The sequence below is a fragment of the Dermochelys coriacea genome, chromosome 7, assembly GCF_009764565.3.
Source record: "Dermochelys coriacea isolate rDerCor1 chromosome 7, rDerCor1.pri.v4, whole genome shotgun sequence".
Lineage (NCBI taxonomy): Eukaryota > Metazoa > Chordata > Testudines > Dermochelyidae > Dermochelys > Dermochelys coriacea.
The window spans coordinates 63,156,520-63,168,385 of NC_050074.1; the positions used below are offsets into that span (position 1 = coordinate 63,156,520).

General features: G+C 39.9%; 1 long non-coding RNA gene across 2 annotated transcripts; it reads left to right on the forward strand.

Annotated features, from left to right (window-relative positions):
- The first annotated feature begins 576 nt into the window (after positions 1-576).
- Positions 577-11,603, forward strand: LOC119859167. Of its 2 annotated transcripts, none has more exons than XR_005294123.1 (4): positions 577-629; positions 3,085-3,124; positions 6,629-6,722; positions 11,062-11,603. It is a non-coding gene; the product is annotated as an uncharacterized LOC119859167 (long non-coding RNA). The 2 variants fall into 2 exon arrangements; XR_005294124.1 differs by having other exon boundaries at positions 11,065-11,603.
- The last annotated feature ends 263 nt before the right edge of the window (positions 11,604-11,866 follow it).

The window sequence follows — 11,866 nt, forward strand, 5'->3', positions numbered from 1 at the left end:
CAGACTAAGAGTGCTGGTTAGCCCTACTGCTGAATGAAATGTATGCTCCAAGCCCTATTACCATATATCGTGGGAGCTGTAGTTAGGATTAATCTGTCAAAAGGGATGGTTTAGTGTTGATGAATATGACATGTGACCATTAATGATGTTGATTTTATCTCCTGAGATTAGCATGATTTACTTCGGATGGATAATAATGTCATTTGCTTGATGCAGTAGATCTGTTTACGAGCTGATTAAATTGTAAAGCCTTGCTTCATTTCATGCTATTTGGTTTACAGCTTCATTACTGCAATCACAAAAGCTGTGGAAATGTCCCACATCCCATGTCACAATAAATCATTGTTTAAGATTGCAGCTATGTATTTTAGCATTTCAGTTTTGCATGGACCATGCATTCCTTAACAAATATGTGATTGGGAATACATTAACAAAATCTTCTGGAACATACTGCTGCAGAAATATAGAAAATCAGCCTGAATCTTTTAATTGAGATTAAGGAAGCACTTGAGTAATTAGCTGTAACAAATTACCTTATTATTTAAACAGTGAAGTAAACGTTTTTGTTGCAAGAATGATTATCATAAATCTGCAGAGAAGTGACAGTCAAACAGCCATAAAGGAAACTTGTAAGCAAACTACATTTTCTGCCTATTACCTTTTACATTTGAATAAAATTTATCAGAGGCATACTTTAAAAAGAATGTATTTGTTGCTCTATAAGTATGGGAATGGTATGTATAACAAGCTATACCATCTATAACTGCACTAGTCTGAGCACATCCATGTGAATCACAAAGAAAGAGGAGTCTGTTAACAATAACAGCATATAGTAATGGTGAAGATTGTGTCCATGTTTTCATTATAAATCCCATTTTAAGGGAATGTCATAAGTGCATAGGCATGTTTTTTCTCAGTATATTAATTAAGCAGATATAGGCAATAAGCTTTTTGGGGCAGGTACTGTCTTTTTGTTCTGTGTTTCTAAAGTGCCTAGCACCATGGGGCTCTGATCCATGATTGAGGCCCCCAGCACCTATCTTGCTCAATTGCTTAGTAAGTCATATGCTTAGAGTGCTTTTCCCTTATTTTAAAATAAGTATTCCATTCCTTATTCATAAAAAGACCTCATCCAGCTCCCATTAAAGTGCATGGAAAAAATCCCAGCGAGGTCAAAAGGAATTGAATTGAGTCACAATGCATTAAAAAGTGGATTTACTTTTCCTTAGATTCCATCCATCTCCCCAGCTCCTCTGCCCATGTCTCTGGCCACCTCGGAGTTTTTTGCCTTGGGGCTCTGAAGAACTTGGAGGGTTCATGAAACTCCAAATGAAGTTATGGGGGTTGCACAGACTCAGTTTGGCCCCAGCACTCAAAGTGAAACTCAATGTGTCCAAGGATTTCCAAATGTATCCAGACAAAGACAATGGCCACAATTTTCTAAAGTGGCCAGTGATGGTGGATGCCTCTGTTTTTGGGCACCCAATTTGAGACACATTAGATGGGCCTGATATTCAGAGGGTTCATGCTCAGAACTTTCTAAAAATCAGACCCTTTTACAGTGTCTCAACCTGGGCACCCCAAAATCATTAGTCGCGTATGAAAATCAGCCGTATTTGTCTTTCTATTTCTACAGTGCCTACCAGAGCTCCAGTCCTGATTAAGGCCTCTGGACACTAGACATCCTCTAACAGGGCATGAACTGTCTGTATTGTTGTCCACTCTTTAGCACTGAGCAGCTTTTCAGTATTTAAATCATAATAGCTGTTTCATTTCACCTGGCTTTGCATTGAGCCTACATCATAACTAGAGGTGAATTCAAACTGGATCCGGAGCCTGACCTGAACTTTACATTTCCAGCTGATCTTACAACAGTAATTCAGCCCAGGGTCTGCTTACACTTTCTTAAACCTTCCTATTGTTGTCTGCCTTCCCTGCTACAACCCACAACCCCCTTCAGCAGGAGGTTATACCCATGCTGACTTAGATGTACAACATACACCATGATTTATATTACCTCTCAATTTAGCTCAGAGTATAATCCATGACTAAAAGTCCTTCCATTTACCAGTTTGTGTCACAATCCTAAAGTTGTTTAACCATTTATTAAGCATAAGTTTGTACCCCTTTATATGAACTGCGTTAGTTCTGACTCAATCTAAGCACTGATAATGCACTCATCAGTGGAGTGTCTTGGACCACGTTCCAGAAACACAGGGCCAGCATTAAGTCCCTAGGTTTTTCACTGTTTGCTAATACCACACATGAGGGATTGATTGTATCTGTGCCATCTCTTACAGTTGTGCAAAGTGGGTATAAAAAGCTGCCTCGTGAGATTATCCAGACTAGGAAAAGTGGTTGAGGTTAGCTAACACATGTTAACTAACCAGGACCTTTCCCCCATCTCAGATGTAGGTTAACTCCCTTCACCTCAGTTTAGCTAGGCGGGAGTCTGGGGTCATCTTCAACCAGCTAAGTCAAGGTAAAATATGTTAACTTGCATCCAGTCTAGGGAAAGGATAGGGTTCTCATACACTTGACCACTTTCCCTAGTCTGGACAAACCCTGAGTGAGTGACGAATTCTGTTTTTTTAGAGTGTGTTAACCCTACTTTGCACAACTATGAATAACTACACAGGGCCCAAAGCAGTGAAGAATCAAGTCTAATGGCTTTCCTTCAGCCTTGCCTTGTCTCAGCCCAGCCATGTACCTCCCTAACCCCACAGTGCACCAAATGTATACAATTCACCTGAAGGAACTTCTGTGAGATAGGAAGGAGGGGAAGATACTGCTGCATTGGGCTCACCTCCCTTCCATCTGAGCATTTGGGGACTTTCTTAGCAGGGTGTTGGCCCACGGCATGAATTGGTTTGCATGTACATCATGGCGAACCTTTACTCCACCACCCTTTATTTTTTCAGAGCTTAACCCTTGCAGAGTTGGTCAAAGTGTTTCAACTTTTGAAATTCTGATGATTTTTTTAATTGAAATATCAAGTAAAAGAGAGTGAAAATTTTTGATTAACATGTTTTTGAAGGTTTTGTCCTTTTTTTTTGTTTTGTTTTGTTTTTGTTTTTTGACCAGCTGTGAGTCAAGGAAAACATCTCCATGAAGATAACCTGAGGTATGGATGCATTTTAATTTCCATTGATGATAATTAAAATGCCGAAAAAGAGAAAAGCTTATCTGTCCAAACACACATGAAACTGCACCTCCCAAAGAAACACTTGGCAATACAGTATTCCTCTGCTGCTAGCTTAAGTTTTACTTCCTCCGTTTCACAGATTTATGGGGTTTATAACATGAAAATTAAACAAAACAAAAGCTTGTTCTTTTAGCCAGGCAGCACCTTTAGACACAACTTCATTATACTATATTTCCTACTGAGTCCATTAAAAATATGAAAATTAATAACCCACCCACCAATGACAGGTAATTTAATTTACACATTAAGGTGCCCAAAACAAGTAGCAGGGATAAATGCCAAGCATCCTCCCTGTAGACGATGGACTGGTAGCAGAGTTCTGGAGAGGGAGACTATTTCAGTCTAATGGCTGGTGTAGGCCCCATAGACTTAACACCTTCTATCTCTCCAGGGGGAGGGAAGAACTGAAGGATCTAAGCAATGCATAATTTTTTAGCCTCGTCCCTGGCTGGCCTACCCCCACTCTGCCTCCAAACACTCTGCACATGCATATCCTCTGTGGGCACCACACACAAGGATTGTACCACAACTTACACAGTGGAACTACACTGGGGGCCTGAGCTAAAACCCATTGAAGTCAAAATAAATACTCCCATTGTATCAAATGGGCATTGGGTCAGTCCCTTGTTCTCCGTCCACACACAGGTTCTGATTCAGGAAAACAAATAAGCACATGCTTGTCCTGAATAGAGATGCTTTCCCCAATCAAGGCCTTATGGAGAAAGAATAGGATTTGCCCCCGGGAGTCAATTTCAGCCCATTCACAAATTCATTAATGTCAGCAGAGTTGCACCATGGCCAAATTTGTCACTAACTGGTTATAAGTCTAGCCTGTCAACCTGAAGATTGATGCTGTTCATAAGCAGGACTTCTTGGCATGGTGTCTTCTATGATGGGACCTGGAATTTGGAATTCACTCCCCACGTGGTAAGAAATAGCCCAAATCTGTTGACTTTCAAAGTATGCTGCAAAGCTCTTCTATTCAGATGGCTGTTGAGGGAGAGCTGAGGTAGGGGTAGGTGAAGAGGAATAGAGGCAGTGGGGCAGATCTGTAGATGCTATCGTCAATGCATTCATCATTGTAGCATCCAGGCATTGCAGTTGGACTATGATGCTGAGCACCTCTGATAATTAGGCCTATAGGTACTTTGAAGGTTGAAAGACAGTAGGAAGATGTAGTGATAGATGCCAAGGCCAGAAAAAGCATTATGGTCCTTGACTCTGACCTCCTGTATGACCTCCTGTATAACATAGTTTGCCCACAGAATTTCACCCTGTAGTTAGTCTTCTGCATTGCATCCAATAACTTTTGGCAGAACTAGCTAGGCAACGTGAAAAATACTGAGACAGATAATTTCTCAATTTCCTCCTTCACAAAGCTCAAAAATGGTCTTTGCGAAGAGCTAATGTAGCTCATTCGCTTGTTGTCTTTCCAGTAGTGCAGAGACTATGGTCTAGCCCTTTAAATATACAAAGTATTCTAGAATTTTGATGTTCTGAATTGCAACGCTGCAAGAAGAATCTAACTCTTAATGTGCAAACCTAAAACAATATGAACAGTACATTGCTTGCTTGCTTTCTGCCAAGGTTGGCATGTAGTAGAATGTAATACTTTTTCTTTTACTTAATTCAAAATTAAATTGAGTCATCCAATTAGAGAAGCAACTGGAGTTTGAAACTGTAAAAACCATTGAAACCTTCTTTGTATTTTAGAGAATATGTACCACTTACTAATGGAAGAGTTACCCTAAGTGATTGGCAACTGGTCAGCTATTATGCTCTGTTTTAGCAGGGCTTTTTTCTCCACCCCCACCCTCCCACATCAGAAGAGTTTGGGGAAAGGATTGAAAACTATTGAAAGGCTTTGGTTAGGCTTTTATCTTTTAAATCAGTGTCATACTAACAAAAAGATGTTTTGAAGTCCTAAACAGCTAATTGACTAACTGGTTTTCTTTGAACATAAAACTTGTCAAGGCCTTGATTGTTGCGAATCCATGGAGATAGATTTTGGCTGGCTGCCTAAGCAGCAGGTCTCTGAACACTAGGATAACACTTTCCAAAATCATTCAGCCTTATCCCCACTAATGTTATTTAAACAAACTTAATTGACTAAACTCCTCATTTTTGTGCATTCTGTATGAGGTGCTACTTGAGAGAAGAGGCCCTCTAGGAATATAGCAAAAATGACAAAAGCCTGACCCTTATTCAACCTTTGATTTCTCAACCCATGTTTATTTACGTTCAATAACTAACACTAGCTGCATTAATATTCTACTCCCTGTAAACAGAAAAATCTGTGAAAGCCCTTCAGTTTCCTTTGGTAACTGAGCTTTAGTATGACTCCAAACTTAAACTCTCTAAATAGTGTAACACCCAATGCAGTAACATTAATCATTATCTTCAGATAATTGACCGTGCATGTCATGCAAGAAGCTGTTCCAATATGGGGGAAAAAAAAAACAGTTTCAAACTGAGAGTTACATCTTGATCTTTTTCATTTCAATGAAATTCTACTGAGGTGACACTCTCAGGATAATTCTGTTAAATACAGCATGCTGGACCTACTAAAAGTATATAACCATAGAATTACAGAATTATCATTAATAGCACTGCCAACTACTTTTCCACCATGATAAAACAGTTCCATATTGAGTGGAAGTGGTTTATCAAATTAAAAAGCCATATTGAAATAATATTTATACTGGAGGCCAATATTAGAATGATACCAAATGATAAAACAGCTTTTCCAGGGACTTGATGGTTCATGAATGGATAGAGCTTCTAGATGTCTGTTCACATCAGTAGTAAAATAAAGTTGTTAGCCTATGCAAAACTCATTAGATACTATCTGCAATGAGTTGGTGATCTCCATCCAGTGCCTAATGCAGAAGGGTTGACATCTCACTTGGTCTCTGTGCAAATTATCAACTGCAGGGGCTGGTTTGGGCAAAATGCCAATGTAGAGCTGGGGTCACCTGCATACTCAGGGTAGGACCTGAAGAAGAGCTCTATGTAAGCTCAAAAGCTTGTCTCTCTCACAAACAGAAGTTGGTCCAATAAAAGATATTACCTCACCCACCTTGTCTATCTACTTAGGGTATATCTACATTGCAGTCAGGGTGTATGATTGCAGCACAAGTAGGCACAGCCACGCTAGCTTTAATCTAGCTAGCTTGGGTACCAATAGCAGAGAAGCTGCAGCGTGATGGGTTTCGGCATAGGCTGTACAAGACCCCCCAGGAACCTGGGTGCGTACTTGAGCAGTTCACCCATACTGTTGTGGCTTCACTGTTTTAGCTGAGCTAGCTTGGGGATATATATACACATTCCAAAATTGCACCTTGGACTACTGGATAGGCATATTCACAGAGTCCAACACCTGCTCACTAACTTTACTGGTAGTACTATTTATATTTTGAACAGAAGAGGTGATGAACAACTGCCCAGGATCCTCTTCTCTCAAAAAGAAGCCACTCAAGAGTGACTCCAGTCTTGTCTATACACAAACTTGCACCAGGTTAGTTAAACCAGTTTAGTTGAACTAGTAGTACAAACTCCATTGTGGACCCCCTTATTTTGATTTGAAGAAGTTTTATTTAATTTTAGCTTAAACCTGTTCATAATTAAGTTAAGACAAATCAAAATAGCCTTGTTTAAATCTAAATAGAATGTCAACATGGGGCTGCACAGGTTGAACTTAGTTGGTTTTAAAATCACACCTTTTGTTAAACCAGTGCAACTGTGTGTGTAGACAAACTCTATCTACACCTGCTACGGTTTATATGTGTAAATCTGACCTTGTTATTAATATTACTGAATGCAGCTGACAGATGTAAAAGGATCACCCTTGTTTACAGTGTATGCATAGCTTTCTCTCAACCCCCATTTATTTACTTACTCTTTGCAAAACACTGGTTTCCAGAGCTCAGTGAGCCACAGATGCTTCATATTTTGTGTTCAGTGTCACTTGTAGATTAAGTGCTACAGACAGGAGAAGAACCGTGGTTATTTTTCCTTTGCCAAACAGACAGGCAGTTGTTGGTGTGACAGCACTCTATCAAGTTCAGACATAAGACCATGGGAGGAAAAATCTGCCTTTTTTAAAAAAAATCTTTGATAGGGTATTTTTCATCATAGAAAAAAATAAAATGAAGCCCTTTTAAATATAAAGTATTTCTTTGGGGTCATTGTGGATATCTCTGAAACCACCTACTCAATGTGCAGTGGCAGTCAAAAAAACTTTAGGAACCACTAGGAAAGGAATAGATATTAAGACAGGAAAATATCACAATGCCATTCGATAAATCCATGGTACATCCACACCTTGAATACTGCGTGCAGTTCTGGACGTTCCATCTCAAAAAGATAGTGTAGAATTGGATAAAGTACATATAAAGGTACCAAAAATTAGTAGGGTTATGGAACAGTTTCCAGGTGAGGAGACATGAAAAAGTCTGGGACTGTTCAGCATAGAAAAGAGATGGGGGTGGGGGGGACGGAAGAGATAGGATAGAGGGCTATAAAATCATGAATGGTGTGGAGAAAGTAAATAAGGAAGTTCTATTTACCCCTTCATATAACACACAAATCAGGACTCATCCAATTAAATTAATAGGCAGCATGTTTAAAATAAATGTAAGGAAGTACTTCTTCACACAATGCATAGTCAGCCCTGTGGAACTCATTGCCAGGTGATGTTGTGAAGGCCAAAAGTATAACTGGGTTCAGAAAGAATTAGATAAGTTCATAGACAATAGATACATCTATTGCTATTAGCCAAGATGGTCAGGGATGCAACCCCATGCTCTGAGTGTCCTTAAACCTCTGACTGCCAGAAGCTGGGATTGAACAACAGGGGATTGATCAGTTGATAAATTGCACTTTTCTGGTCATTTCCTCTGAAGCACCTGGTGCTAGCCACTGTTGGAAGATAGAATACTGTGCTAGATGGACCATGGGTCTGACCCAGTATGACCATTTGTATGTTCTTATAGTCTAAATATTTGTGTTTGTCCCTTGTATTTTCCTGGACCTGCCATGGATACTCTGTCAAAAACCTCAAATGTCCAGGACTTCCACTATTACATTTCTATCATTTATCCCTGTTGTTAAAAAAATAAAACAGCAGCCTATAAATTAAAGTGCATTATAAGATCAACAAATAAACACAAACAGTTCAAAATATGAGGGGAAGAATAGACCCAATAGCCTAGCTAAAGGCAGAGGGCCAGAGCCTCAGCTAGTGTAAATCACTGTATCACCACCGAAATCAATGAAACTATTACACTAGCATAGGATCTAGCCCAGAAAGATCTTTTCTCTCACCAGTTCATGGGCCAATCACTTGTATAAACCTCATTGACACCAATGGTTAATTAACCCCTATCCACTCACTAGCAATAAGAGAGTGTCTCTATGAGGTGGTTTAAACTTTAGATTTTCTGCCTTTTGCAGCTCTTTGTGCCACCTCTTTATATTTTTTTTCCTATTCACAGTTTGTTTTAAAATTCTGTTTCCATGGGGTAGATGTCCCCCCTCTCTCCCAAGTAGAAACACCTGAAAGAGGAATCAGGGGAGAGGAAAATTCCATGAGTCTCCCGCATCATTAATGTTTCAAATGATTCACTTTGGGGTTGGTGGGGGCAGCAATACATAGCACACATTTCCACCTAGTGCTGTCCACTGCCCACCTGTTCCCCACATGCAAATCCCTGATCCCAAAGAGGCCTCTCAGTTTAATTGCTGGGAACAGTGCTGCAGAGACACCTACATGGACAGCCTGTGTGAAGAAGACCTTCCATGCACAGACCCTGGGGCTTGATCAGAGCCCATGTTTTCCAGGTAACCAAATCTGCTCAGGTCAATAGTGACTGAAAGGTGCCATCACAATTCCACCACAATGAGCATTAGCTAGCTCCTGTTAACATTCTCAGCAGTGAGACCAGCCACTGAATTGGCCATGAGGACTGAACTGCCTCCTTACCCCGAAAGGTGATTCTTGCAAACCAGGTTCTTTATCTCCTGACTGGGCAGCATGGGGAGATTAGCACTGCTACCGCCTTTTCTGTACCTATGCTGTCACTGAACAGTCATCTGTGTCCCAGGGCCCAAGCACTAAATTCATATCCATATATAGATCTCATACATTACATCAAAATCCAATAAAAAGCTCTTTCTAAAACATACACACCCAAGAGGGATGAGCAGCTCCTTTTTGAAGCCATTCTGGTTTTCCAGGTTAAAATACAAAATTGAGCAAATGAGATGCTTTTTCTGCTTCAGATTTGCAGACCATCAAGTAAATACATAATTAGATTTTTTTAATGTGTATTATATGTCTTATACACTGGAGCTATTTGAATCTATTGTGTAATAAAATGATGATGTATTTAGGGATCATACAATCCATAGCTGTGTAACTACATTGGCCTGGTTTCAATATAAACTTCAGAGAGCTTGAGCACTGCAGAAATCCAGGTAAATGCTGGGGGGGGGCAAGGGGGAGACCACAAACGCCTGGTTCTTTTTACACTGGGATAACGCTATTGACTGCAAACTGGCATAATTCCATTGCTCCTGATTGACACTCATGTACTTTAGCTTTTCTCAAACTATAGGGCTAGGTCCTACTGGTGGGACCTGGACAGTGGCTGGAGTTTGCGGGAATTAATATTCTGTTTTACATTTATACATTTTTTAATAACAAAATTCAAGTCACTGCCTGGGATTTTCTGTTACAGTGTTTCCAAGCCTTTTCAGATTGGGGACTCTCATTCAAAATCAAAAACTTTTGCAACTATAGAAGTAAGAGTTAAAAATGTACTGAGGATAACACTGAGACTATATAATTTGTGTGTGTGTGTTTTGGGAGGCTGACAAAGAATGCTTGACCTCAAAGAGTAAGGGAGTGAGATTTTTCTTTAGAGTTACTGTAACAAAATTATCAATACCTCACAACCCCCTTTTCCCCATGGGTCACAAACCACCAATTGAGAAACACATTCCCCTCTGTGTTTGAGCCACGCTCTCCCAAGACTGGGAATTGACCAGGGATTACTGTGGTGTTGATGCTGAGAACAGGAAGACTGTCTCCCTACTTCTGCTCTCAGTGTTCCCCCTGCTGGTGCCTAGTCAATGTGCAGTAGAGAGCGGGAAGACCTGGTCCCCTTCAGACTTCCTACCCTTGTTCTGTCCCAGTAGCTTGCCCCCTCTGAGCTCCATATGCCCCCCCTACAGCCTGTTCCCCTACCAAGTCCTGTCTCCAGGGATTTGCCCAGTTAAACTAAATGGATATAAACCATCTGTAAACCGATTTAGTGTATTCACCTGTTAAATGAATTTCAAAACCCAGTTGAGTTAAACCCGTACAAGTTTGGGGTGTAGACATACAGCCTAACTGCAAAGAGCCTGAAACAGCAGCTGTTTGGGAGGTGTGAACTCCCTCAGTTATGTTAATGGTAGTTAATTCTGCAGACTTTCTCTGGATGACAAATCAAGGTCAAGAATTTTTTTAAAATAGGAGCCTAAATGTAGGCTGATTTATGCTCTTTAAGTAGGTTTAGCATTTTGAAAATCAGCTCACTTATTGAAATCCTGATTCCATAAACACGTACGCATGTGAATAACTTTACTCCTACAAGTAACCCCATTGAACTGGAACTACCTATGTGATAAGTTACTCAAGTGTATGAATTCTTGCAGAAGTGGGGGTATAGAAGCCAAGATGAGTATTAAGAAGCCTAACTTTAGGCTCCTATTTTTTAAAATCTTGGCCATAAATGTCAATGTAGACACATGACAACTTTGTATGGAGTGGTTTGGGGACAGGGATGTGACCCTCTTTGTTCAAATCTCAGCAGGACTGGGAACAAAAAATCAGCCTGGAGATGTGGAGAGATCAGTTGAAAACTTGGCTCACTTGCTGTCTTCCCCGGCCTTAGCTACACAGGAATAGCAGCGCTGTCAAACACACCTGTGGATTTCAAGCAAAGAATTCCAGAAGATCAGTGATTGACAAGGAAAAAGTAAGGTTTCTCTGGAGAATGTTCTTCGATATTAAGAACGTTTTAAATAATATGTCTTGAAAACCCTTTCACAGATCTTTCCATAGATTGCTAAATTTTGTTTGGTTAAATTGTTGTTGTTCCATTTTCCTTTTGCAAACAAACTTTTCATTATAAAGAACTGCATTTCCTTTCCCTTCAAACAAGAAAATTTAATTTGGTGCCTACATGACTTTGACTATTTGCAGCTTTGCAGCATGGTTTTTCATTTTAAAAAGGAAATTGTTAGTTGGTAGGGTTGTTCTTGTATTTGAAATTTTAAAATTTGGTTGCTCTAGGTGGGATTTTGTTTGTCTTGTCTTCATTTATTTTATAAAGACAAAATGTGTAGTTTGCTAGGATGGCTTTTCATTTCAGAAAGGAAATTCACAACATGTTTTGTTTTCATTTGAAAATGTGGTTGGTTCTAACTGGTTTGTTTGTGATTTGCTTTTCTTTTAGGAAGAGAAGCATAATTATTTGATGGGGTTTTTAAGGAAAACATGTAGTTCTTTGGATTATTGTTTGTCTGACATGCTTATTACCATGCAGGTCACAGTCTTTCATAAAGATGTAACTAATCTGTCTGTACATTGGCCTCCCGCTCAGCAGTTTCCCA